The sequence below is a fragment of the Coccinella septempunctata genome, chromosome 5, assembly GCF_907165205.1.
Source record: "Coccinella septempunctata chromosome 5, icCocSept1.1, whole genome shotgun sequence".
Taxonomy (NCBI): domain Eukaryota; kingdom Metazoa; phylum Arthropoda; class Insecta; order Coleoptera; family Coccinellidae; genus Coccinella; species Coccinella septempunctata.
In genome coordinates this window covers 31,681,630-31,708,322 of record NC_058193.1, presented here as the reverse complement: position 1 = coordinate 31,708,322, position 26,693 = coordinate 31,681,630, and the positions used below count along the sequence as shown (strand labels likewise).

Below are 26,693 nucleotides of genomic sequence, written 5' to 3'. Positions count from 1 at the left end.
TGAAAACTCATTTTAAGGCTCTTCGTACTGGTGCCACTATTTCGTAAAGTATCAGTGATTTCGAGATTTACTTCAGTCAAGTTGGCAGGTCATTTCATGCACATTTAGGGGGGTCTAACCCCTTGCTCATTTTTTACCCAAAAAATCGAGATTTTCGAAATCGAGTTTTTGTGCTACTGTGGAAGTCTAGGCAACGCTGATTATAGAACCAGAAATCCCAATTGGATCAGATGAATATAACAGGAGATATCGCAGATTGAAAATTACAATTTTTGAAAAATGGCATTTCCAAGATGAAAATCTGAACGACGACAGATAGGCCTTCGAAATTGCTCGCAATAGATTCAGCGTGCCTGAAAACTCATATTTTCATACCAAAATTTCAAATATCTGGCCCAGTTTAGGAGAAAATAATTTTTTTTGTTTTTCCAGTTTTCATTTTCGAGTTGACTTCGAAGAGGTCTCTTCAGTGCAATTCTCTATTGAATCATCAACTTTTTGGTTTTCTAGAATCTTCTAAACAAATTCTATTCACTCCATATCCTGAGACAGTAATAGATCATCCAGATTTTCAGGCAGAGTAGCAAATAGGTCATTTTAGGGGGGTCTAACCCCTTGCTCATTTTTGACCCAAAAAATCGAGATTTTCGAAATCGAGTTTTTGTGCTACTGTGGAAGCCTAGGCAACGCTGATTATAGAACCAGAAATCCCAATTGGATCAGATGAATATAACAGGAGATATCGCAGATTGAAAATTGCAATTTTTGAAAAATGCCATTTTCAAGATGAAAATCTGAACAACGGCAGATAGGCCTTCGAAATTGCTCGCAATAGATTCAGCGTGCCCGAAAACCTATATTTTCATGCCAAACTTTCGAATATCTGACACTGTTTAGGAGAAAATAAATTTGTTTGTTTTTCTACTTTTCATTTCCGTGTTGACTTCGAAGAGCTCTCTGGACTACAATTCTCTATTAAATCATCAACTGTTTGGTTTTCTAGAATCTTCAAAACATATTCTATGCACTCCATATCCTAAGACAGTAATAGAACATCCAGATTTTCAGGCAGAGTAGCAAATAGGTCATTTTAGGGGGGTCTACCCCTTGCTAGTTTTTGACCCAAAAAATCGAGATTTTCGAAATCGAGTTTTTGTGCTTGGAAGGAAGCCTTGGCAATGCTGATTATAAAACTGGAAATCCCAATTGGATCAGACGAATATAACAGGAGATATCGCAGATTGAAATTTGCAATTTTCGAAAAATACCATTTCCAAGATGAGAATCTAAACGAAGGGAGATAGGCTTTCGAAATTGCTCGCAATAGATTCAGCGTGTTTGAAAACCTATATTTTCATACCAAAATTTCGAATATCTAGCGTAGTTTAGGAGAAAATATTTTTTTTTTTTTCCACTTTTCATTTTCGAGTTGACTTCGGAGAGCTCTCTGGAGTGCAATTCTCTATTGAATCATCAACTGTTTGGTTTTCTATAATCTCCTAAACAAATTCCATGCACTCCATATCCTAAGACAGTAATAGAAGTTCCTGATTTTGACAGAGTAGCAAATAGGTCATTTTAGGGGGGTCTAACCCCTTGCTCACCCAAAAAATCGAGATTTTCGAAATCGAGTTTATATGCTAGGGTGTAAGCCTAGGCAACGCTGATTTATATAACCGGAAATCCCAATTGGATCAGATGAATATAACAGGAGATATAGCAGATTGAAAATTGCAATTTTTGAAAAATACCATTTCCCAGATTGAAATCTGAACGATAGGCTTTCGAAATTGCTCGCAATAGATTCAGCGTGTTCGAAAACCTATATTTTCATACCAAAAGTTCGAATATCTGGCGTAGTTTAGGAGAAAATATTTTTTTTTTGTTTTTCCACTTTTCATTTTCGAGTTGACTTGGGAGAGCTCTCTGGAGTGCAATTCTCTATTGAATCATCAACTGTTTGGGACTGGAATATGTAAAAATAACATAGAGTTTATATTTAAAAAATGAAAGTTACCACTATATCACTGAAGTGACGGACTGAAAAAAATCTTTTGCTACGCCACTGCATTGTACATGGAAAAGTGTCTACTGAACGTGACATTTGTTTTTCGATATTACTCTATTACGAAATAGAGGAGGCTCCGGTACGAAGAGCCGAAAAATGAGTTTTCACTTATAACTTGAAAACAAAAGAAGATAGAGGGATGCGGTTTCGGCCATTAACAATCTTTTGACAATCGAGGTCGGAAAAGTGCCATCCATTTTTCCCTAGCTCTTACAGTTGCAGAGCTGTCATTCAATCCCCTTTGAATTTTGCCCACCCTGTACACGAAGAAAAACGTATTGGGATCACCCTAAACTTCTGAAGATGTTTCCTCGTTGTGTTTGTATTAGCGGCAACTATAAACGCCCAAGAGATATTACATTACAACACTCGTCAAATCGGCCGAGTGCATTCGTTTTTCCCACATTGGACGCTTTCTTTTTGACCGTTTGAGCAGCTCCTGGGCAGCTCCGGTGCATCTCACTCGAGCACCGACGCGTTCTTTTTGATTGGGGCGTGAAGCACCGGAGCAGCTCGCGTTCCCTTCCCCTGCCCCCTCTTGCACCAACCGAAATGCTGGTGCACGTCGAGGGCTTGAAGCCCGTAAACAAACTTTTTGGTTATGTTTACATATGTCAACAAATATTAGAAGTCGTGTATTGTTGAAATTTGTGGATTAATACTATAAAAAGGCTGTAATACACCTTATGGACCACCTAAGATTGATTTTTTCGTCAATTGAAGCTGTCAGTTAGTTTTTTTGTTGAGTAAATGAATAAAGAATCAATGTTATATGGAATTAGAACTGAATGATTTTGAATGAAGATAGGATTCGTTCTTTCAGGTTTGAAGAGTGAACTAATCATTTTTTTCATGAATGCATAATTTTTAGAGATTGATCAAATGAATAAACGACAAGCTTTAGTTTACTAGCGCCCATCAGTGAAAATGTAGCATTTCTTTTCAAATAAGTTGATATTTCACGTACTTGAATGCAATTTTCGTAAAATCAGAACACTCTTTACCTACTTTTACCAAAGAGGATTATTAACGAAGCTTTAAGAGATGAAATCATTGTTAAATAATTTTTTCAAGTTTTATATCTACAGACATATCCAGTATTTCGTATATTTTTTACTCTCCATAGCAAAGAAAGGGTAATGTTTACCCGGTAAATCAAGTTTTGCAACTAAATATATGACAATAGATTTCGAAAAAATAATGAAACTTATTAATAATCAACGACTTTAACGTCAAACTGAAAACAAATAATCCAAAGAACCGCGAATCCGGACTTGTCTCTTGTCATTTTGCTCAACAGCTGATCATCCAACTCGCTGCGCGCAGTTGGCGCACTAATAACCGTTTTAAGGCAAGCGCACATACAACGGCATCGGACGGACGGCATGGATCGGAATAAATTACTTTCAATGGAACTGAATGGAGCAACGCACATATGGGCGGACGGCAGGCATCGCATCGCATCGCATCCGACGGAATTGAGGAACGAGAATTAAATTCCGACCGATGCGTGCTGTGCCGGCCGATCCCGACATATGTGCGATACCAATCGGAGATTGCCGCGGCATCTGCGTCATTTTACAAGTCTCTACATGCAGCGGCTTGTACGGGTAGTCATACGAAATACGAATTCACGGCAAAAGCATGAGTTTTCAGGAGAACTTAATACTGCGCGTACAAAATTATAATGAATTGTACAGGGTGGGCAAATTTCGATGTTTTAGCACTACAGAAAGCTGCTAAAACATCGAAATTACCCGTTTAAAAGTAAACCAGAGGAGATAGACAAAATCTGATACCCCATTCTCGTTCTTTTTTCTGAGAAACTTACAATAGTAGTAGTGATTTTTGGCCACTTTCTTTTGTTTTCGAGTTATAAGCAAAAATTGGAAAAATGGCGATATCGAAATAAATTTATATCTCCGCTTATACTGATGATAGAGCTCTGAAATCGAAACATTATACAGGCACTTTTTTACGTAGAATCCAGTGGCGTGCTCGCCTTTTTAGCAGGAATTTTAATTACGAAGCTATGATCCAAAGTATGGTTTTTTAAATGGGAACCCTAGTTTTCTGTGCAATTTTTGGAAAGCTTAATTTTTACTGATTTCAAAAATATATAACATCATATGGTTTGTATCAATATAAATGATAAAAAATGGTCAAAAACCTTTTTTCTCAATATTTCTATGGTTTCAACTTTTGATGAGCACAGAAACATATAGCATCGTATGATTACCACTGTCTCCTTCTTTAAGTCTTTTCATTATTATGAAAATTTATTAAATATATCTGATTCAAATTTTGTGAAAATTGGTAAACTGCATAGAAAGAATGACATTGCTGGAAGGAGACGGCTTTTGTTATAGGAAACTCTATTTTTCTGTGCTCGTCTAAATTTAAAACCATAGAAATATTGAGAAAAAAGGTTTTTGACCATTTTCTATTATTTATATTGATACAAACCATAAGATGTTATATATTTTTGAAATCAGTAAAAATTAAGCTTTCAAAAAATTGCACAGAAAACTAGTGTTCCCATTTAAAAAAACAAAACTTTGGATCATAGCTTCGTAATTAAAAATCCTGCTAAAAAGGCGAGCACGCCACTGGATTCTACGTGAAAAAGTGCCTGTATAATGTTTCGATTTCAGAGCTCTATCATCAGTATTAGCGGAGATATAAATTTATTTCGATATCGCCATTTTTCCAATTTTTGCTTATAACTCAAAAACAAAAGAAAGTGGCTAAAAATCACTAGTAACTATTGTAAGTTTCTCAGAAAAAGAGAACGAGAATGGGGTATCCGATTTTGTCTATCTCCTCTGGTTTAAAAGCTGTAGTGCAAAAACATCGAAATTTGCCCACCCTGTACAATTTAAGTGACAGAAATTATAGCAACCATTTTTTTTTCGTCCTTCATCAAGTCCGGAAATAAATGAACATATTCTCCAAAATCCTTCCTTTTTTACATATGTCATGTATCCACATTCGTCTACGATTCCTTCGCTTTTGAAACTCTTCTTCCTCCAGAACGAACGCTGGTTCCTCACCGCAACTAATCTATTCCTCCGGAGTCCGGCGATTCCGATGTTATATGTGCGATACCTTCATAAAAATTCCGCCGCTGCCGTGCCGTTCCTTCCATGCCGTCCGTCCGATGCCGTTGTATGTGCGCTTACCTTTATTTGGAACAGCTCAGGGGCGAGAAGCCCGGAGCTGTACCGGTGCATGAAGCACCAAAAAGAAAGCGCCTTTTGTGTACACATTTTAAGTAGCGTGAGTACCACATTTCCTCGCCGGGCCATTAAAATGGACGAATGAACGCGAAAACATTAAAATTCAATAGGCAGGTTACCCATTCAGTCGGTAAACCAACGTAACCTTGTACAGTTCCGATGTATTTATACTCGCTCAACTTGAAATAGGAACGACTTCTTGATAAAGTCGCGATAAAACTCCTCGATGCGTTTCGAAAAATCGGAAAATACGTATCTGCGCAGTTGGACGTTTAAGGGGGGCCGTAGACGGGAAGATTTACCCTCGGAAAATAGTAGATTTCACCAGAAGCGTTAGCATTGTTGAGGAAAGATTAAATTGTTAACTAACCATAAAATTTCAATGGACGTTCCTGCAACTGAACGATTGTCTAATGAATTATGCTTATGCACAATGCTCGTCTCGAGAAAATTGTGAATGGACTATTGGTTTCAATAATTCATCATCGATGTTGCGGTGTTTGGATTAAATCTACATAAAATGCAGGGTCGGACAGAGTTTCAAGAAAAAAAATTCCGTGTTTTTCCGAAACTAATATATTTTATTTTGTTTCAGGTAATTTATATCACTTTCACTAAGAAGACAGCCATATCGACTTGTCGGAATGGCAAGGTCAGGATAATAATTGTACCTCTCATTGAGATTTACATTTATCTTTCTTCGCATGATATTTTCGTTGAAAAAAAAATCGAAATTCCATATTCGGAAATATAAATTTCTGAACAATCTTTCATAGTTTAATTGTATACAAATGGTCTGCAACAGGCGAAGTTCTTCAAAAAAATGTTTGGCGAATGGTCTATTTTAAAGTTATTTACATCTCGTGAATGCTCTTCTCGAAGCACAAAAATACCATAACTGTTTCTTCGATTAGGGAAAGAACTTACTGGTGTTCCGATGTTAAGGTTGCATTATAATTTGTCGTGCTATCTAGATCTGAGTAATTTGGCGCTGCTAATTACTTTATTCGTAAATGCGAAGAACAGACACAATAAAAGTACAGATGAATTTATATTTAGTAAATGCTGGAACTATGATTTCATTATTTATCATGACTGACGGTCCTCCAATCTTGAATAATTCAGAAATAAACCCACGAAAGTGTTTCAATTCATTTATGAATTTAAGTACCATTCAAAATATGATTCATTCCAGCTTTTATCAGTGCAACAAGCTCATCTATCTGAGATTTTATCCTGAAAATTGTTGTTAATTTTTTCTCAGATGCGTTCGGGAAATAGTTTAAAGTTTCGTAAAATTCAAGATAACAAGACCTCAATTATTTCGCAACTTTTGATTTGACCGGATTGTGTATCAAAATAGAAAATGATGCGATCAATTCAGTTCGCTCATTGGATTCTAATTTGATTGCTTTACTCATCTACTATGCGCGATCCAATTACTTTTTCGATATCGCAAAGTCCTGTCTATCGTTTTTCCAATCAGTTTTGGAATGACCAACGTATGTGGAATTTTGGACGCGCCGATTGATGAATATTTTTTCGATCTGATTCATTTGATTAATTTTCGTTAGTTTTTTGATATCGCTGACTGCGGTTCGTTATTTTTGATGAAAAACAAATGGAAATTGGAAACAAATTCTGAATCATTGAAGAATTCATAGAACAGATTTAAACTTTTGAGGAATATGAAGAATTATACAGGGAGAGTCGTTGACACAAACAAATATTTCAACAGTATATTCTTGAGGTCAAAGGAAACAGCTGTGTTGCTCTGACGAGGCCTAATGAGACCGAAACCTTGGTCAGCATCTGCTCTTCTTCATTGCCTTCCTGTTAAGGCGTTATCATTCTTTCGTTATAATTTGTTTTATTCCTTTTTCCTGTAATTGGGCTTATAACCTATTCGAACAATAGAAGACGACTCTCATTCGCCATATTTTTCAGTTAATATCACATGATATTCAGAGTTCGAATGCGCTCGATCGTTTCTGAGTTACAGGCACATAGAATTGATCCGGCGAGAATTTCAAATTCTGCCCATGGAAAGGGTCAAAATGAAGACAGCTAATTCCATAGTGGCTGCATGAAAATGTCTGTAAACTTTACAGCAACTTGCAGTCGGTATAAACAATGAGAATACCTTTCCGAGAAACTCTAGTGTGGCTAACGAAGATACTCATTTCCCATATATCCTCATGTTCAAGGGGTTACTTGGCTTATTAATTTAGGTCTCTATGATCACAGACCCTAAAGAGAATCTGATTGAATTCAGTGCTTTCAGTAACGATCTTTCCAAGTCTTATTCGGCCCATTATCGGGCATACAGACAGTGACAGAAGCAAACTTCGAAATCGGAAGCACTCCTATGTATATTTCGGTACAAGAACTAACCATATTTCATCCTGCCCCTAGTCGACTTGCATCAACACGTCGCTGCTGAATAATTAAAGGGCCATCTGTTCGTGACGTCTCGTATGACACACTGTTTACTCACGACGCGAACAAAAATGCTGTTTTTTTTTCTACGACTTTAATTCGGGCGTATCATATTTCCATGCCTTATTATATCACCTGCGCGTCACGCTGCGGATCTCAAGGGGATGAAAAAAAAACCTTAATTTCATGAGGAGCAGACAACATCGGGTAATCCTTGGCGGATTCGCGTGCGTGGGAGGCTACTCCGTCTATAGCCTCGGTTTATTTCTATTTCCCTGGAAGTATTAAGCGTACGAGGCGATAATTAGAGAGGGTCGGCAAACAATGAAGCCGTAAAAAATGTGTAACGCGATGCGGAATGTGTTCAATACAAATTTATGCTTCACGATGCTTTTTATTGCCATATTAATTCAAAAATGTAGAGGTGAATTCGTCCCATTTTCAAGATGTACACTACGCAAAAAAATTAACGCACATTCTGAAAATCTCAATTTTAATGAAAGTTAACTCTACATTGACTTTAAAACTTATTTTTTATGTTCTCTCGGGAAGGTTTTGAACGAAACAAGACACATTAAATGGAAGAAAAATTCAGGATTTCACCGAATCTTATGTGAAAGAAGAGAAATGAACAATTTTCAAAATACTGAAATGCTGATAAGTGATTTAATACTTGGTATTTCCACCCCTTGCGTCAATTACAGCTCGGCAACGACGGTTCATACTCAAAATGAGTGATCTTAAAATGTTCTGATCTATTCCTTCCCAGATTTCTCCGAGTTGGATTCCTAAGTCATTAAGAGTAGCTGGATGATTTTCTGAACTTCTCAACCTTCTATTGAGGTTGTCCCAAACCTGCTCAATCGGATTGAGATCTGGACTTCTTGCTGGCCATTCCAATGGAGAGACTTCAACCTCTTCAAGGTACTCCTGAACGATGCGCGCACGATGGGGTCTGGCATCATCGTCCATAAAAATGAAATTTTCAACAATGTATGGGGCAAATGGCACTACTTGCTCTTCAAGAATGTTCCTTATATACTTATCAGACTTCATAGCTCCATTATGAACGATCACTAGGTCTGTGCGAGCAGTCAAAGATATTCCACCCCATACCATAACCGATCCTCCCCCGAAACCAGTAGTATTCAGGAAATTGCACTGAGCATATCTTTCATGTGGACGTCTGTATACAAGGGAACGCCATCACAATGGTAGAGGCAGAATCTAGACTCATCTGTGAAGAGAACTCTTTCCCAATCGGCCTCTTCTCAATGGATAAGCTCTCTCGCAAAATCCAAACGCGCCCTTCGATGGGCTGGGGTAAGAGCTGGGCGTCTTGCCGCGACACGAGGCCTTAGATCATATTCTCTGAGACGATTTCTTATTGTCTGAGTGCTAATTTGCACCTCATGAGTTTGCTCAAGCTGAATTTGAAGGAGGCGAGCGGTTTCAAACCGTTGTCTCAACGAAGAAACTCTCAAGTAACGTTCTTGAATGGCAGTTGTTACCCGTGATCTACCCTGTACTGGTCTTCGAACATTCATACCTGTCTCCCTGAATCGCTGCAACATTCTGGACACACTTGTATGGGAAACTCCAAACCATTGTGCAATTCTTGTGTATGTCCACCCTTCTTCTCGCAAAACTACCGCTTGGGCACATTCCTCTTGGGTCAAATTGCGTGTTTCGCGTTGCAAAGCGATCTAGTGTAGAAAATCAAACGAAAGAAAATCTATTGATCACTAGAATTGATCGAGAACAACTGATTTTAGAATGGAGCCAATACATTCAAAATCTGATAATATCATCTTCTTTTATTCCTGCTGGGAAAAAACATCTGTATTGAAGAAAACCGTTGAAAGTGGATAACATATGCATGCATAATTCTGATAAAAATAATTATCATTGAGAACACCTTCAGTATAATAAATTCGAGAAATTGGGTACTTGGGCTGAACACAACTCTGTTCAAAAGATCTACAGATGTGTAGTGTCACAGATTTAGCTAGTTATCCTGAAGGTAATTTTGTTTTTTCAGGAGTGGCACAGCTTATCATGAAAATTTAAAATGGCTAACGGCCGGTTTCATAATCAAACCTAAAGTTCCTTGAATTTTAAAGCTTCCTTTAACCCTACTAAAAATGGCACTAAAGGAAGCTTTAAGCTTAAAGAGACTTTAAATTTGATTATGAAACTAGAAGTATATCTTTTTAACAGGGAAAAATCGGAAAAAATGGTATAGGAAAAAGGTGTTTCTTTTGACCTCAAGAATCTACCGTTAAAATATGTGTACTAGTCAAAGACTCACTCTGTATAGAGGCTAGATGTCTTCATAATACAGAGCGAATTGAAAGTATCGCACCATATTGCCTTATTACAAACTTGTCCTTCCCTCGCGCGAGACAAACGCAAAAATTCGCAACGCTGCTATCATTGCAAAACAAAGAGATCGTCTCGAAAAAGTAAACACGGGGCCCCATTGTTGACAATACGTTGCACAGTGAAACGTGAAAACATTAGCATGTGACTACCAATCACGTGGAAATTATCGATAAGTAATACCCGTACTGCGTCATTGCAATCCAGATGAGATCACCGTTTAGTATCTCATTCGTTCCAGTGTTTTGTGGTGCATTTTTTTTTTCGTATCTCGTTCAAGGTTTTCTGGATATTTCAGATTGAATTGGAGATGCGAGGAATGCGATCGGAAACGTATTATGTAACAGGTTGGGAGGATAGCCAGGTAACGGGGTATTCTGGTGGTGAACCTCGGTGAACCCCATAGGAAAGTGGCTAAAGAAAAATTTTCCAGGGAATGTAACAATGCAGAAACTACACAAATCAATTTTTCACTGTATATACTCTGCGCAAAAAAAATTAACGCACATTCTGAAAATCTCAATTTTAATGAAAGTTACCTCTACATTGACTTTATAACTTATTTTTTATGTTCTATCGGGAAGGTTTTGAACGACACAAGACACATTAAATGGAAGAAAAATTCAGGATTTCACCGAATCTTATGTGAAAGAAGAGAAATGAACAATTTTCAAAATACTGAAATGCTGATAAGTGATTTAATACTTGGTATTTCCACCCCTTGCGTCAATTACAGCTCGGCAACGACGGTTCATACTCAAAATGAGTGATCTTAAAATGTTCTGATCTAATCCTTCCCAGATTTCTCCGAGTTGGATTCCTAAGTCATTGAGAGTAGCTGGATGATTTTCTGAACTTCTCAGCCTTCTATTGAGGTTGTCCCAAACCTGCTCAATCGGATTGAGATCTGGACTTCTTGCTGGCTATTCCATTCGAGAGACTTCAACCTCTTCAAGGTACTCCTGAACGATGCGCGCACGATGGGGTCTGGCATTATCGTCCATGAAAATGAAATTTTCACCAATGTATGGGGCAAATGGCACTACATGCTCTTCAATAATGTTCCTTATATACTTATCAGCATTCATAGCTCCATTATCAACGACCACTAGGTCTGTGCGAGCAGTCAAAGATATTCCACCCCATACCATAATCGATCCTCCCCCGAAACCAGTAGTATTCAGGAAATTGCACTGAGCACATCTTTCATGTGGACGTCTGTATACAAGGGAACGTCGATCACAATGGTAGAGGCAGAATCTAGACTCATCTGTGAAGAGAACTCTTTCCCAATCGGCCTCTTCCCAATGGATATGCTCTCTCGCAAAATCCAAACGCGAATCAAAGACTCAACCTGTATAAGTACTAAGTTATAGAAACTCCAGTATTCTTGACAACAATATTTTGTATTCTTTTGATTAGGACTTTTAGACTCACTCACGAAACATAATAACATAACGTTATCTAGTTAGAGACTCTTAGAGGTCATGAATTTTTTCCTTTGAATTTCCATTCGTAATAGTGAAAGTGGATATATTTCCAATTCTTCGACAATGATAAACCTCGTGTAAAATTACCATTTTTCACTCAGGAAAATCCATGAGTCAGGGTGATTCGTTTGGCACCAGACGCAAACCGTAGGAGTGTCTTTATTGCCAACCCACTCCTATCATTATTAGCACCACCTCGATACAAAGAACAGGGTGTGTGACATTAATATTGGATAAAACGCACACATACGAGGACAATTCTGTAATGTTTCGCGCGTATTGTGGCCATTTGAAAATTGGAGAATCCAGCCTATCAAAACTCTTGAAATTTGCTCTGTATATTCTGAAGCCATCTGGAATTTTAAACTTCATCTAAAGTCTATCTGAATTGAAAAAAAGACGTAAATAAGTCATTTATGCTCCATCAAATTGATTCTGAAACCGATGAGCTTCAAAATTAACAAGCCAAATCACTAATTTTGTGGCAAGGCTGTATCTGTCGCTACTTTCTCGCTTGTTAGAGAACGTGGGCTACGCTATGAAGGGAGCTCAAGTCACAGGGCTTGTTACCAATTCGTGAAGCCCAAGAGGGGTCTACACCGTTTCAGTGGTCAGTTCAAAAAGCGAAAAGCTATATTATGTTACGTTAGAAACCTCTTTTTATATGGGGTATAAACCCCATATATAATATACACTGAGCAAAAAAATTAACGCACATTATGGAAATCTCAAATTTATTCTACAACTGAAGGCGTTCTCAATGATAATCATTTTTATCAGAATTATGCATGCATATTTTATCCACTTTCAAAGGTTTTCTTCAATACATATGTTTTTTGTATTTGATGAATCACAAGATATCACCCACGTCTTCCAGATTTCTCATCAATCAAAGGTTCAACAATATTTAGGTCTCCAGAATTAAATCAACAAAACTTTTTTATTTTTGAATATATTGGAAAAGTACTAGATGGGAATCGTGAAATAGACGGCGTGAATATCGTTATTTAAGGCAATAATATCATTATGAATGCTTGTAATTGAATTATCGATTAAAAATAAATCGAGGTTTGATTCCATGGTCAGGTTTTGTAAAACTAGGCATCAGCGTTTATTTGCTGATACGATATTTGACGAAAACACTTAATAATTCATGGAAATCCGAATGATATCCAATCATATAGTTTATTGATTCAAATTTAAAACAATGGACGTTATCAGAATGTTCGAGAAACGCTTCGACCCATGTCAATTTTACCCATAATATGGCATGATGGATGGTAATTTTTGAGTAGGACTGGGTGGTCCATTTGTATATTGCGAATAGCTCTGGGCAAAACTCACTTCCGCTTCCGACAAGTTGTCATAACGCTGTATATACACGGTGCGCCCCGATAGGAATGATATACCGCCTTTCAGTTTATGATCTATAAATCAAAATCTATATTCATTGTTGGACGTTACGTCCACGCAGATCTGTGTTTATTGAACACGTATACCAGGTCCGCTCGTTAAATAAACTAGTTTCTATATTTATGATCCAAAGCCCGGGTTATTGACTTCTACAATTCTTCTCATTGTCGATATCGGGTACGAAAAAAATTATAATACACCCCTGAGCTTTGCCCAGTTTTCTTAAATGAGACGCAACTAATCTATTCTATTTGTTGAAAATTTCGTACATGAAAACCTTGCGAGTCTTTCTCAGCTAAGGACGAACAAGAAAGTTGTCAAAAATTCTCTTTTTTTTGGATAGTTTTTGGAGTGATGCTATGCCTGGAGAAACAAAACTCCCTTCAGAAAAACAAGATAAATCAATGACACTTCACATCCGTGGATCATTTAAACAGAGTTGCATTCAGCCAAAGTACCCAATTTTCCGAATATCACAGATATTTTTTCATTTTTGAACCTACGAGAAAATATGAGGAATACTTTTATTGTACAAAACGTTCAAATATTCATTAGATAGCTTCCAATTTACTTTCAAGAGTTGGAATCTTTGAATTTTTGGTATTTTTATGGTACGTAATTGTCATAATGAGAAAACTAAAGACGTGGGTGATATCTTGTATTCGAAGAAGATTCATCAAATAAATTAAAAACTATATTTCGAAATTCCTTTCATTCGATAAAACCGTTTGTGAGATAGGACTAAAAATTACATTTTCTTTGGTTTTTCAACAGCCTGTATCTATTAAACCGAGCAGATTCGGAAAAAATGGTAAGGTGAAGAAGTATTTCTTTTGACCTCAAGAATCTACTGTTAGAATATTTGTAAGAGTCAAAGACTCACCCTGTATATTCGATTCACATACAGAGGAACTTTGTGGAAAATGGGAAAACCTTTTTGGGCCACAGTATTCATTTCTTTCAACGGGCAAAACCCAGAAACACCACTTTAAATGAAACATTCTTCGAAAATTTATAATTTCATAAATTTGTAACAATTTTTCAACAAGAAAATCATCCAAAATTATCTTTTGTTTGGATATTTCGAAAACGATTCAGAGGACTCTCGTAGAAATTCAAAATACTTCTTGAAAAATGTGCTTTTCTTAATGGAAAACCCAGAATAACCTCTAAAGATAGAGCATTTTTTGAAATTGGATTCTCATCTACCACCTCCACATACACTTCAAAGGCTTTTAGTGCAATTCTGGAGATAAAAAATGATCAAGGCTACTTAAATAATCTGATCGATGTGGTTGATGAACTTGATTACTTCAGTATTTTACAAATGCTAAAAATGAATTTTAATATTATGACGCAGGTAAGTATGAGAAATCAAACAGAAAAGGGTCCCTCCCATCAAAGGACGTGTCCCCAGTCACGTAGTTAAGAATAACCGCTACCGTGTGAGCACCCTCATGATTGATGACTCATTTATCGTGGCACTTAATCTGAACGTACCCAAAGCGTAGGACGACGACTTGAGAACGTCTATTATGGGGGGCATAATTCAACATCCAACAGCTTAATACTATTGGTGCTCCTCAAATCCATCTTGGGAATTTCAATTGTTGTTATGAATGCAGATAAGGGTCCAATAAAATTGGGCATGTAAAATAGGGTCCGGATTATTTCTCTACATGTACATATTATTATGTTTGTTTCCTTTCAGATCAAACTATAAAATGGATCATGATGAATAATTCTTTTCATTTTAGAAGAAAACTTGCATAGTGTTCCTATATTGGAGGTAAAAACATGGAGGAAAGATTCCTTCTGTAATATTTAAAAAAAATCGTTTCGTTTTCAATTGCCCACTCCGTATAAAATAAGTGAAAACCGCTTCTGGGTCGATAGATTTTGTAGGTTTGCCTTATTGAATGTGACTCTCGAATGCATTAGGTTCCACAGAGTTTCTAACGGCAAACAATGTTTCCTCAATTAATTGGCTAACAATCAATTATCATCTTTTTAACGAGCAGTCGGAGAATCCGTTCTTATTTCTGGTCATTGAAGTTGATGAATGTCCTATTCACTTCGACTACAGATTCATCGAATTCATGAATGGTTGAGCAAGATTTGTTCGCTATTGGTAAATGTCTTGAACCTTCTAAAAATGCTCATGATTTGTGGGTTTCTATTTACTTATTTAGAAACTGATCTATATTTCTAGTGAAATACATCCGTCGTAGTCAGAGAAAGTGGCCTATACAGGGTGAGTCTTTGACTCGTACAAATATTTTAACAGTAGATTCTTGACGTCCAAAGAAACACTTTTTTCCTTTACCATTTTTTCCGAATCGGCTCGGTTTAAAAGATACAGGCTCTTGAAAACGTCTCACAATCGGTTTTTTATTGAATGAAATGAATTTCGGAATATTGTTTTTCATTTATTCGATGAATCTTTTTCGAACACAAGATATCACCCACGTCTTCCAGTTTTCTCATTATGACCATTACGTACCATGAAAATACCAAACATTAAAAGAACCCAACTCTTGAAACTAAGTTGGACACTATATAAACTAAACGTTTTGTAAAATAAAAATCTTCTTCGTGTTTTTTCGTATACTGCGCCGTTTTCGAGTAATTTGATGTTCAAAAATTAAAAAGTATCTGTGAAAATTTGAAAAATTGATAGGTACTTTGGCTGAATACAACTGTTTAAAAGATCCACAAATGTAGTGTCACGAATTTAGCTGATTTTTCAGAAGGTAATTTCGTTTTTCCAGGGGTGAAAAAATGTTATGAGAAAAAAGTGTTCCTTCTGAACTCAAGAATCTGCTGTTAACATATTTGTACGAGTGAAAGACTCACCCTGTATAAGTATGACCCATAGATTGGTGAAGATTCCTGTTACAAAAAGTAATTTACCAAATAAAACAGATATTGCTGACATGAACAATACTTATACAGGGTGTCTCACCGTGAACGGATCATAGGATTGTACTGAAAATTTTGGTACTACGGTTTACGCTTCTGAGCTATCTGACTAAATATTTTCAATGCTGCGGCGTTAACGCTTATACGAAAAAATACCACTAACTTCGTCATTTCAAATGATTGAGAATATTTTAGTCAGATACGCCACCCTGTACATACATTCCAAATCTGAATCGGTCGGAATGTTAAGTTCGTAAAAGTGGCGATATAATGAAATTCCCATTCACGTAAGGATGCCAGCTATTTTACGACACCTTTATGGAAAAAGAAGTAAGAGATGACTTCGGTATCCCACACACAAATTTACGAGATTAATTCCATACTCGATAGACTTTACGATAGCCGTTCGTGTTTCCGAAGTACTTAAAAATCATTATTATAGATAAACGTCGATAATGAAAACAACCTTCGACCTCTGGAGTACTAGAGAATTGCGATGTAGTATTTCGTTTCATTCATCATGAATAGTACTGAACAACCATGGATAACAATCATTGCCGACGGTTCAATTTCCTATCATTTTCCAGCAGTTTCTATTCGAATTACAGTTAGTAAATTTTTTTGTCGTTTACAATATCCTGTTATAACGTTGCATTTTGCAAGATGAGCTAGGGATTGAGCGAAAACTACTGATCCTACAGAAACCATAAGAGCAGTTGAACTGTTATTCTCTATAATTCCCCACAAGATTGTTTATCAAGCTACAAATTGGTGAAAATTATGAATTTTCAAAGAATGGTCTATTTTGAGAGGTTATTCCGGATTTTCTGGGTTTTTCAAATTACTCTAGAAGTATATCGATTCTGTCATTCCTTCTCAACTATCCTCAAACTATTTTCTTGTTTGAAAACTGCTACAAGTCCATGAAAATTGACAATCGGAAAAAAATATGGTACTGGAATATGTAAAAATAACATAGAGTTCATGTTTAAAAAAATACAAGTTATCACTGAAGTGGCGGACTGAAAAAAATCTTTGACTACGCCACTGCATGCTACATGAAAAAGTGTCTGCAGGATGTAACATTCGTTTTTCGACATCACTGATACTTTACCGAATAGAGGCACCAGTACGTAGAGCCGAAAAATGAGTTTTCACTTATAACATGAAAACAAAAGAAGATAGAGGGATGCGGTTTTGGCCATTAACAATCTTTTGAAAATCGTGGTCGAAACAAGCCATTCATTTTTCCCTAGCTCTTACAGATACAGAGATGTCATTCAATCCCATCGAATTTTGCCACAAAACGCTTCGAAAGATCCCTTAGATGATATCCAATATAATAAATTGTCAAGTATCGTGGATATCCCAAATGTGATGAATATCTCTAAAATCTCAAACGTCAAGCGAAACGAATTTAAACTCCCGTCCCACGTAGATCAAAACGAAAAACGTCCATGCAGCCAATCCCGAATTAATTTTTTTTTCTTTTCAATTTTGAGGCCTGACGTGATCTGGCATTCGACGAAGAAAAAATCTCTAGAACCCATTAAGAAGATTGATACGTCTGCTCGTGTGTATCTCCTCGTCCCATCTCATATATCGAAGGTACCGATTGAGATATTACTTTCCCGTTTAAAAATATCCTCTCGGATCTTACATCTGAATCGCGTTACGTACAGGACGCAAGAGTAAATTGCAAGTTTAACGACCATAGGGAACATGCCAAAAATTCCCGCTGAAATTCCCGGCTTCTACGGTGGTATCGGCGGGTAGAAAAAAGCGCATTTCCCATCTTATTGGCCTGTCGCCACGTTAGGTGCATTTTTTTGTCTTTTTTAGCCTCGAGCTCGTACGTCAGTTCGTCGAGCACATGTGTGCTTGTTTCTCGGTTGAAACGGATTCGTTGAAAGGTATTTGACAGGTGTCGTTTTTGGAGGATGGGCCAATTGGGAGGTCGGGAGAGTTCTGGAGATGTTATTCGAAAGATTCGCTACGTTTTGAATAAATATTCCAACTTTCTCGTTCGAAATGAAAAAATCAAAGAAAAATTGATTGAAAAAAATAAAATAGGATACTGTTAGACTCACCCCTGCCGTTTCTTTTCGAAACGCCCATTTATGAGCAGATCGCTAACCTCACCCATGAATAAATATCCCAACTTCTCTTTTCCAAGTGAAAATCGATTAAATTTATGTAAAATACTATACTTACTCCATTAACTTTTATTTTAGCACTCGGTTGGCCATAGAAATTTGACACATTTCACTCTGTATAGTAAGAAAATGTGGGGTTATGACGCTTGTCAAAACTTTTTGGGTTTTGAATCAACGCTATGTTGCCCGTTCAACGTAAAAGTTTCTGTTCTTACGTATTTTATCACAATGTCGAATCTCTTCGGAAAATATGTGACGAGCATAATTGAAGTTTATACAAACTGATTGAAGGTATACCAAATCCAGTTATTTGCATGGAAAATACAAGAGATCAGTATAATATCATAATATGCACTAGCTTGAGGAGAGATAATGTTCGTTATCTGTTTTGTCTAAAGTTTGAATACGTTACATCAGTTGTAGATTTAAAAATTTTTAACCCAAAGATGAAATGCATATGATGCAGTGGTTGGGAATGGATATCTCCTGAAAGAATTAACAGATAATTACAAGAATGTTAAATTCTTCAACAAAAATCATCTTGCATCAATATAAGTAAAAGGAATCAAAGGAAGTTTCAAGTCAAGATGAACTCCACCTTTGAACAAAAATTTCACAGGAATAGACAATTAACAGGACAACTGGCGCGTATTTGTGGCTGTTCATCTTAATAAATTGATATAATAATAATTAGGTATTTATTGGTACCTTAAGACATTTACAATGTATAGGACAAGCCAAATGAAAAATAGAAAACTCAATTTTCGGGAACTTATTCTACGATGACATTCATCGAAAATCCTGTAGTAAACTTTTCGCATTAATTCACTCAAACTTAAAATTCTCAAATGCCACCACGTTTTTGGGTCTCCCAACAGAAGGAAATTCTTTGTCATCCTCTTCATTCACAATCTTTCTGATTGTGGAAATATTCAGTTGAAATATAAGTCGTTTAGATTCAGATGAAACATAATATAAATTTTCATACATTGAATATGTTCGCTACCGTCTGACGTATTGTGGATTTTAGAATATCAGGGTATAACTATTTGAATGAGCGGACCTGAATTCTAAATAGCACTTCCTGAAACCCTGTTTCTTTTTTTCAATCACTTTCGGCATTTCCGTAAAAAAAATGATATTAGTTGTGGCAACGGCGTTATTACATCAACGACATTTCATGAGTGCCAACCTTACTCCGTTCTAGTTACAAAAACTTGAGAAAATTATTTCATGGCCAACCGACTGCTAAAATAAATGTGAATCGAGTATACGTACTTTCGGTAGAATTCACTGTTCAGTTGCGTACGGAATAATCACTGCCATTTTCTTGCCGAAATTTTGTAGAGAATTTGAAAAATTGAGTACTTTGGCTGGATACAACTCTGTTTGGAAGATCCACAGACGTGTAGTGTCACAGATTAAGCTAGTTATTCTGAAGGTAATTTTGTTTTTCCTTTCATTATGAAAGTTAAAACGGCTATATCTTTTTATCAGTGCCGATCAGAAAAAATGGAATAGGAAAAAAAAGTGTTTCTGTTGACCTCAAGAATCTACTGTTACAATATTCGTATGAGTCAAAGACTCACCCTGTATATGAATACGACAGTGTGGATCCCTCCATCATGGAAAATTACACATCGAATTGTAAAAACTTTGTAGTGCATTCAATGAATGATAGCTGGAGGATAATTGCATAGAATACCTAACAGTAAAATTGTGGTCATCGTGTGACTGCCTTAGTCAATAACCGAGTTTATTGTCTTGAACTCTCTCTCCCATTCTAGACGACCACCTGTTGCTGTTTACAATCAAGCTATCGGCCGCAGGGAACAACGCATGGGTTTTCTTTCACGTTGAAGAGACGTGAATGAAGAAATTCGAATTCATTAGAGTAGCCAGCCACTCGAGTGCCGTAGTCAAAGAGATGCTGCTGCTCATTCTCCTTCGAGTGGGAAATGCAGGAGGATGCTTTTGAACGATTCATCATTTGATATATGTATTATCCGTTATTCTCAGACTCTCTGCGATGATACCCAGAAGCGCATTTGAAGCCCTGCGGGAACATTAACCATGCAATTTAACCAGTTATGTTGAGCGAAAAAAAAGGATAGTTTTGTAGTGCTACTAAATTCAAAATTGGAGTCTTGATGTACATATTACAGATGTAGAATAAGTGAATATAAGGGATTCGTCAGTGAGTGGAGGAGAAAACTACTTCAGACACTTCGAAATGAGAAATGTATACAGGGTGTCCCAAGCCCAATACAACAAAATTGGTCACAGATTCTCGAGACAGAATTATGAGCCTCCTACGTCCTATGATTTCGGTCAGAGGGTCTCTTTGGGAATTACAGCCCCCTAAGAGAATAGTATTTTTTTTTCATCATCAAGTCTTAGGAAAATCACTAAGTTTGGTACACAGTTGGTACACATTTTTCTAGGCCATAATGTATTTAAAACCAACCAACATTCACAGCGTATTCGACTTTGAAAATTCAAAAGCTTTAGAAAACCAATTCGATTGAGAAATGGATCGTGAAACGCAAGAATTTTGAGAAAAATCTAAAAATGTGATCAACAAGTAGAATTCCATATTAATCTCGAAATGTGTTAGATCACATCTTTAGATTCTTCTCAAAAATCTGACGAAATGCCAAGAGGTATTCATAATTCATTGTCGAACAAAAAATTCAAAAAAATTGAATGAGGAGAACAGCATCGTATTGAGCGAAGATAAGCGAGAATGGAGAATTCTCCTCAATTTGGATTATCACAGCATAAGCAAGTTTAAACTGAATAATTATGAGTTTCATTCATGGATTTTTCGAATGAACCGCGGAAACTCTTCAGATCATTCTTGAAATATGAGGTTATAAAATTTAAATCGCTTCGTTTCTACTTTACCATTTGGCAACAGCGCCTACTAGAAAATAAAAAAAACAATGGCTTGTTTATAAAATAACAGCTGTTGATTTACAGCCATCATAAGGCGCGTACAAACTGGCGAGCCTCAACAGCAACCGGCCATAAAAATCCCATAAAATTTTACGACCTTCCTCGTTCGCCGCAGACTTCATAGACAGCCATCTTTGTCTATCTCATCAAGATAGTGTATTTGTTGTCCTTTATTATCAACGCATATTTCAGTCGATGTTGCCAACTTGTGCAATAGAAACGAAACGCTTTAAACTTTAAATACCCATTTTTATTTTTGATTTCTGAGTACTTAAAAGAAATTTTTTTGGAAAACGTTTGAAATGTTTATTTCAAAATGTGACTTTCCAAAGATATTTCATAAAAAATAAATCATTTTCGTCAGAAGGAGTATACACCTTTCCGAGAAGATTAATATTAAAATAGATGAATGATGAACTACACTTTGGCGTTCTTTCTGTAAGTTTCATTTAAGAAACAATAATTGATTCAAGTATAACTGTAGAAAATCATGTTTCCCAACACATTACTTCATTAAAAAAACTATTGTTTCGATACTTTCATCGATTAACACGCTCAACTTAGCCTGATTCCTCCACCTATATCTGATTTAACACGAGAATCTTCTCTGAAACTACTCATGGATCGAGAAACACCACGCCTTGTACTGTGCCACAAAAAAAAAACTTACAATTAAAAAATTCAACCTTCTTATTCCGTAGTCTCGGAAAGGAGTCCTTCCACTTAATTCACACCGAATGATCCTCATAAATCTAGAACTAATTGGTCATTCCATTTTCATACGGCAATTGGATTCTCCATTAAGAAAGACCAGTCCATCTAAATGCAAATTCCGAATCTGCCAGAATGTGAACAATGTCCGACAGCAGACGTAGACCAATGCTGGTTGTTTTTTCAGTCTATTTGATGATGGAGGGTAGAGAGAAGGGGAACAAACTACGAGGCGTTTGTGGCCGAAAACTGTCCTCAAAAAATTTGAAATATGCCACGTGGCAATGGCAAAAGATGAAAAGAAATAAGACTTTTTTACGTGAAAGTATTCGTGGAAAATCATTTCTATTGTCGAGAGCTTTTGTAAAGCAGTATACTTCGCATAATGAGCATTAGTTTTACTACCTCCATTATTAGTTCCAATATCCAATTTTACCGTTATGTAGTGTAGTAATCCTTGTATTTTTCTAACATTTTTATTATTTCAACTTGGAGCCCAATATTTTGCACCTAAAACAGTCGTAAATATCCTCGCATTAATTATTGCTGCTGAAAGTAATTATCATAAACATCAGGTCTTATTATACGTGACTGAGAAAGTTAAAAGATGAATATTAATAACGTATATTTAACCTTGACGGGAGAATCCATTATTTCGTGGAAAATTGTTGTTTGGAATTAGCGATAAGGCTAAAATTGACCAGAATCTTGGCAGAAGGTCCTGCTAGTCTCGAAGTATCAACATAATGAATTGATTTGGGTCAATATTGACAGGATTTATGATATTCATTCCCTCATGGAATTCGAAAACCTTTTGTTGTATCTTTATGTTTTCTTGGAACAACTTGGATCAACAAGTATTCTTCTTTCGAAGGATCAATTCACACCTGTTTTGCTCGATCCTGCTCTAATTATTATCGATCATCTGGCACGTTCTAGATAAGTTACGTTTCGCAGAAATTAGATTATATCGGTCAATAATTCCCAGATAGAGTGTTCATTGACATTCTCGACAAATAACTGTATTTTACACTGTAACGTTTTATCTATCCGGACAAAGTTTAGCGAGAGATCGTCGTTGAAAATGTTAATGTGTATGTTAATGATCGAGATTAAGGAATTTCAAGAGATTTATTTTGATTTACACCGTAATTTGTTAGAGATGGGAACATGACTGTGGAATTTGATAGCGTGATATACACTGGATATTCTCAAAACAGACAGAATTACTGAACGGTTTTTTATTTTTTGAATTATTCAACAAAATACCAATCTATATACGGGGTGGGTCTTTGTCTCGTACAAATATTTTTATGGGGTGTAAAGAATCACTTTTTTTCTATACCATTTTTTCCGATTCGGCCCTGATAAAAGATATTGCCATTTTAAGTTTTCATAATGGGCTGTCCCACCCCTGGAGTAGCAAAATTGCCGTCAGAATAACTAGCTAAATCTGTGACTCTACACATCTATGGATCCTTTAAACAGAGTTGTATTCAGTCAAAGTACCCAATTTTTCAAATTTTACAGATACTTTTTGAACATTAGATTGCTCGAAAACGGCTCATTACACGATAAAATATAAAGAATACTTTTATTGTACAAAACGTTCAAATATTCATTAGATAGCGTCCAACTTAGTTTCAAGAGTTGAGTTCGTTGAATTTTTGGTATTTTTATGGTACGTAATGGTCACAATGAGAAAAATGGAAGATATCTTGTGTTCGAAAGAGATTCATCAAATAAATGAAGAACTATATTCCGAAATTAATTTCATTCGAAAAAACCGTTTGTGAGATAGAATAAAATTTTTTTTTAGGGTTTTTCAACAGCCTGTATCTTTAAAACCGAGCCGAATTGGAAAAAATGGTAAAAGAAGAAAGTGCTTCTTTTGACTCCAAGAATCTACTGTTAAAATATTGGTACGAGTCGAATCGTGGTATTGAAATCCAGTTTTTTTTCAGATATTTTCAGTCTGTATAAACTAGTAGGAAAATTTTCGTTCTCCACGAGAATGAATGAAAAAAGAACCCGCCTATTTGGCACAACAATTTGATCGTTCCTTCTAAACGACTTTAAACTGTGTGTGTCTGCACTTTGTACATAACAACAGGATGTTACAATTTATTTTTTATTGTCATTTATTCGCCTATGACCTCGACCGCAACGGCAATGAAGATTAAATTCAATATTTACACTCGTGATTGCTCAAAGGAGCCAGTGGATATTCAGTAGACCGTTATTGTTTATCTTTATCGATTAATTGATTAATTTTTCGGTGGTGAAGTACAAGGTTTCACTCGATCATATCAATCGTTTCCGCATACTGGAAGATGAATAATTTCGTATATGAACAACTTGAGATATTGCAGACTTTACACTTGATCTCAGCTTCAAGCACTCTTGATTATTAGTGGATGAATCATGAGTAAAGTAGGTTTTTGACGAAAACAATAATTCCAGGTTAATTATTCTCAACTATGCAGGGGGTTTACTGAGGGAGCTGGGAAATGCATTTCCCTTCCTTTTCGACAAACAGTCCTGGGTTTCAGACAATGAAGTTTTCAGATCAAAGTTGTCCGAATCTAAAAGCGTTGTCTATCGCTCCTTGAAGATCTCCTTGTTTTTTTTCCAAACGATCGACTTTGAACGACAAAAATTGTATTTATATCGAGGATGAGTTCGAGACAAAAATAAAACAACAGATGGCCTGTCCTTTATGTGCGTTTTCGTGAAAGTTCGCGTACGTAAAAGTGTTACAAATTGCATAATTCTCCTTAAAATAAGCGTGGCAGTCAATTGCGTGTGAATATTATGAAAACAGACGTCTGTTTTTGCGAAGTGAGACGCTCAATTCTTGGCCGATACAGCTGACTGAACGTCAGGCTTGTATCAGGGTGCTAAAAAAAATCAGAAAAAAAAAAGTTGGTTGTGTATAAATATAATAAAATCAAGGGGTTAAGAGGTAGGCAGATTTACGGAGATAGGCTTTATACCCTTAGTGATCAATGTTCTTCGTATGCGACCGTGAAAAATTGGACTGCAAGCTTCAAAAGAGGTGAATTTTCCATTGAAGATGATGACCGATCGGGAAGGCCAGTTTCTGTGTCAGTCCTCGAAAATATCGATGCAGTTCATGACATGATTTTATCAGACCGTCGAATTGGGCTAAAACGGATATCTGAAGCACTGAATATTTCATTCGAACGCGTTCATCATATACCTAGTTCACGTCAATTTGGACATGAGAAAAATTGCTGCAAAATGGATCCCCAAATGTTTGAATATTGACCAAAAGCGTGCAAGGGTAGAAGCATCGCGTTCGATCTGTGCTCGATTTGAAAACGATGTAGACTTCTTGAACCGAATTGCTACTATGGATGAGACTTGGGTACATTTCTACCATGTAGAAACAAAGCAACAATCGATGGAATGGCGACACTGGTTCTCCAAGACCCTAAGAAGTTCCGTGTGCAAAAATCTGCTGGAAAAGTTGTTGCTTCAGTCTTTTGGGATTGCCATGGAGTAATCATGATTGATTTTTTAGCTAAGGGTAGAACAATATCTGGAGAATACTTTTCGACATTACTGACCACTCTACGGGCAAAAATTTAAGAGAAAAGACGCGGAAAGCTATCCAAAGGTGTTTTGTTTTTGCTGGACAACGCCCCTACACACAAACCTCATGTTGCCATGCAAAACATTCGGGATTTAGGGTTTGAATTACTAGAACACCTCCCTTATTTACCAGTTTGGCTCCATTCCACTATCATCTCTTTCCTCAACTGAAAAAAGGTTAAAAGGTCGTAAATTTGCTTCCAACGAGGAGGTAATAAAAGCTGTGGAGGTCTGGTTTGCAGAGCCAGAAGAAACATTTTTTTTGAAAGGTCTAGAGACGTTGCAGGTTCGCTGTAATAAATGTATTGCAATTAAGAGGAGAATATGTTGAGTAAAAAAATATTTTGACATTGAAATTTTGTCTGGTTCTATAGTAGGCTAAGAATTTTTCAATTAATCCTCGTATTCGTTCTGTATACCACATTCTATCTGTTTCGTGAAATACTTTCGCCAGAAAAAAGAAGTCCCGACCTGTTCACTTTCAGATCGATAGTAACGTTTTCTCGCACTGTGTGCATTCATAACCGATTTGGCTGCAATCCAGAAATCTATCAAATCGTTTACATACAGGACGCCAAATCGACAATGGCAAAACAGGTGTGTCCTTCAATGCGGTAACGTTTCTGAACTTACCTACACACGTATTCGAAATAAATGCCCACCGAAAAACGAGACTGGCCCGACCTTGAGGTTTCAAAAGAGGGCTGGGTGTCGACGAGGTGAGAATTTCTTGCCTCTTGTGCGCTTTCTACTTTCTTCTCTCAATTGGGGTGTTTCAGGTTGTGATGGAATCTTATTGTTGTGAAAACGACTCAAGATCGTAGAGCTGCCATAAAAAGTCTTCAGTTATAATTATTAGGGGTCTAGGCAGGTTGTTTCATCATCGAATGTTGATCCTGAAGGATTATAATCCTTGGATTTTTTAGGGACAATTTTTTTATATGAATTTGAGATTGGAACCGCTTTATTTCACAATAAAAATCCTCTGGCATCTTGGACATCACCATGTGGAGTGAAACACTTTGAAATTCTGACTATCTCACCTAGGAATAGCATAAAGGAAAGCCTTTTTTTAGCGGGCGTACCGATGCCATCATGTGACGTCTCTGTGTAGAAAATTTCCCGTGCCCTGTTACGGTTTCAGATGTTATAATCCATTTTTGAATGGATGACATCCGACCTTTAACCAACCTTTCCTGTCGCTAAACACATTGCCATAGTTCTGACGTAATATCCGTCCTTTGGGCGGGTTGTAGCTGCCTACTCGGATATTATGTTGATGGATTCGAACCGACCT

At 36.6% G+C, this 26,693-nt stretch overlaps 1 protein-coding gene across 3 annotated transcripts in view; it reads left to right on the top strand.

The window, feature by feature from the left end:
* The window catches only part of LOC123312800 (nuclear receptor-binding protein homolog), an 84,624-nt gene that overhangs the window by 26,393 nt on the left and 31,538 nt on the right, over positions 1 to 26,693 (top strand). The window lies entirely within an intron of this gene.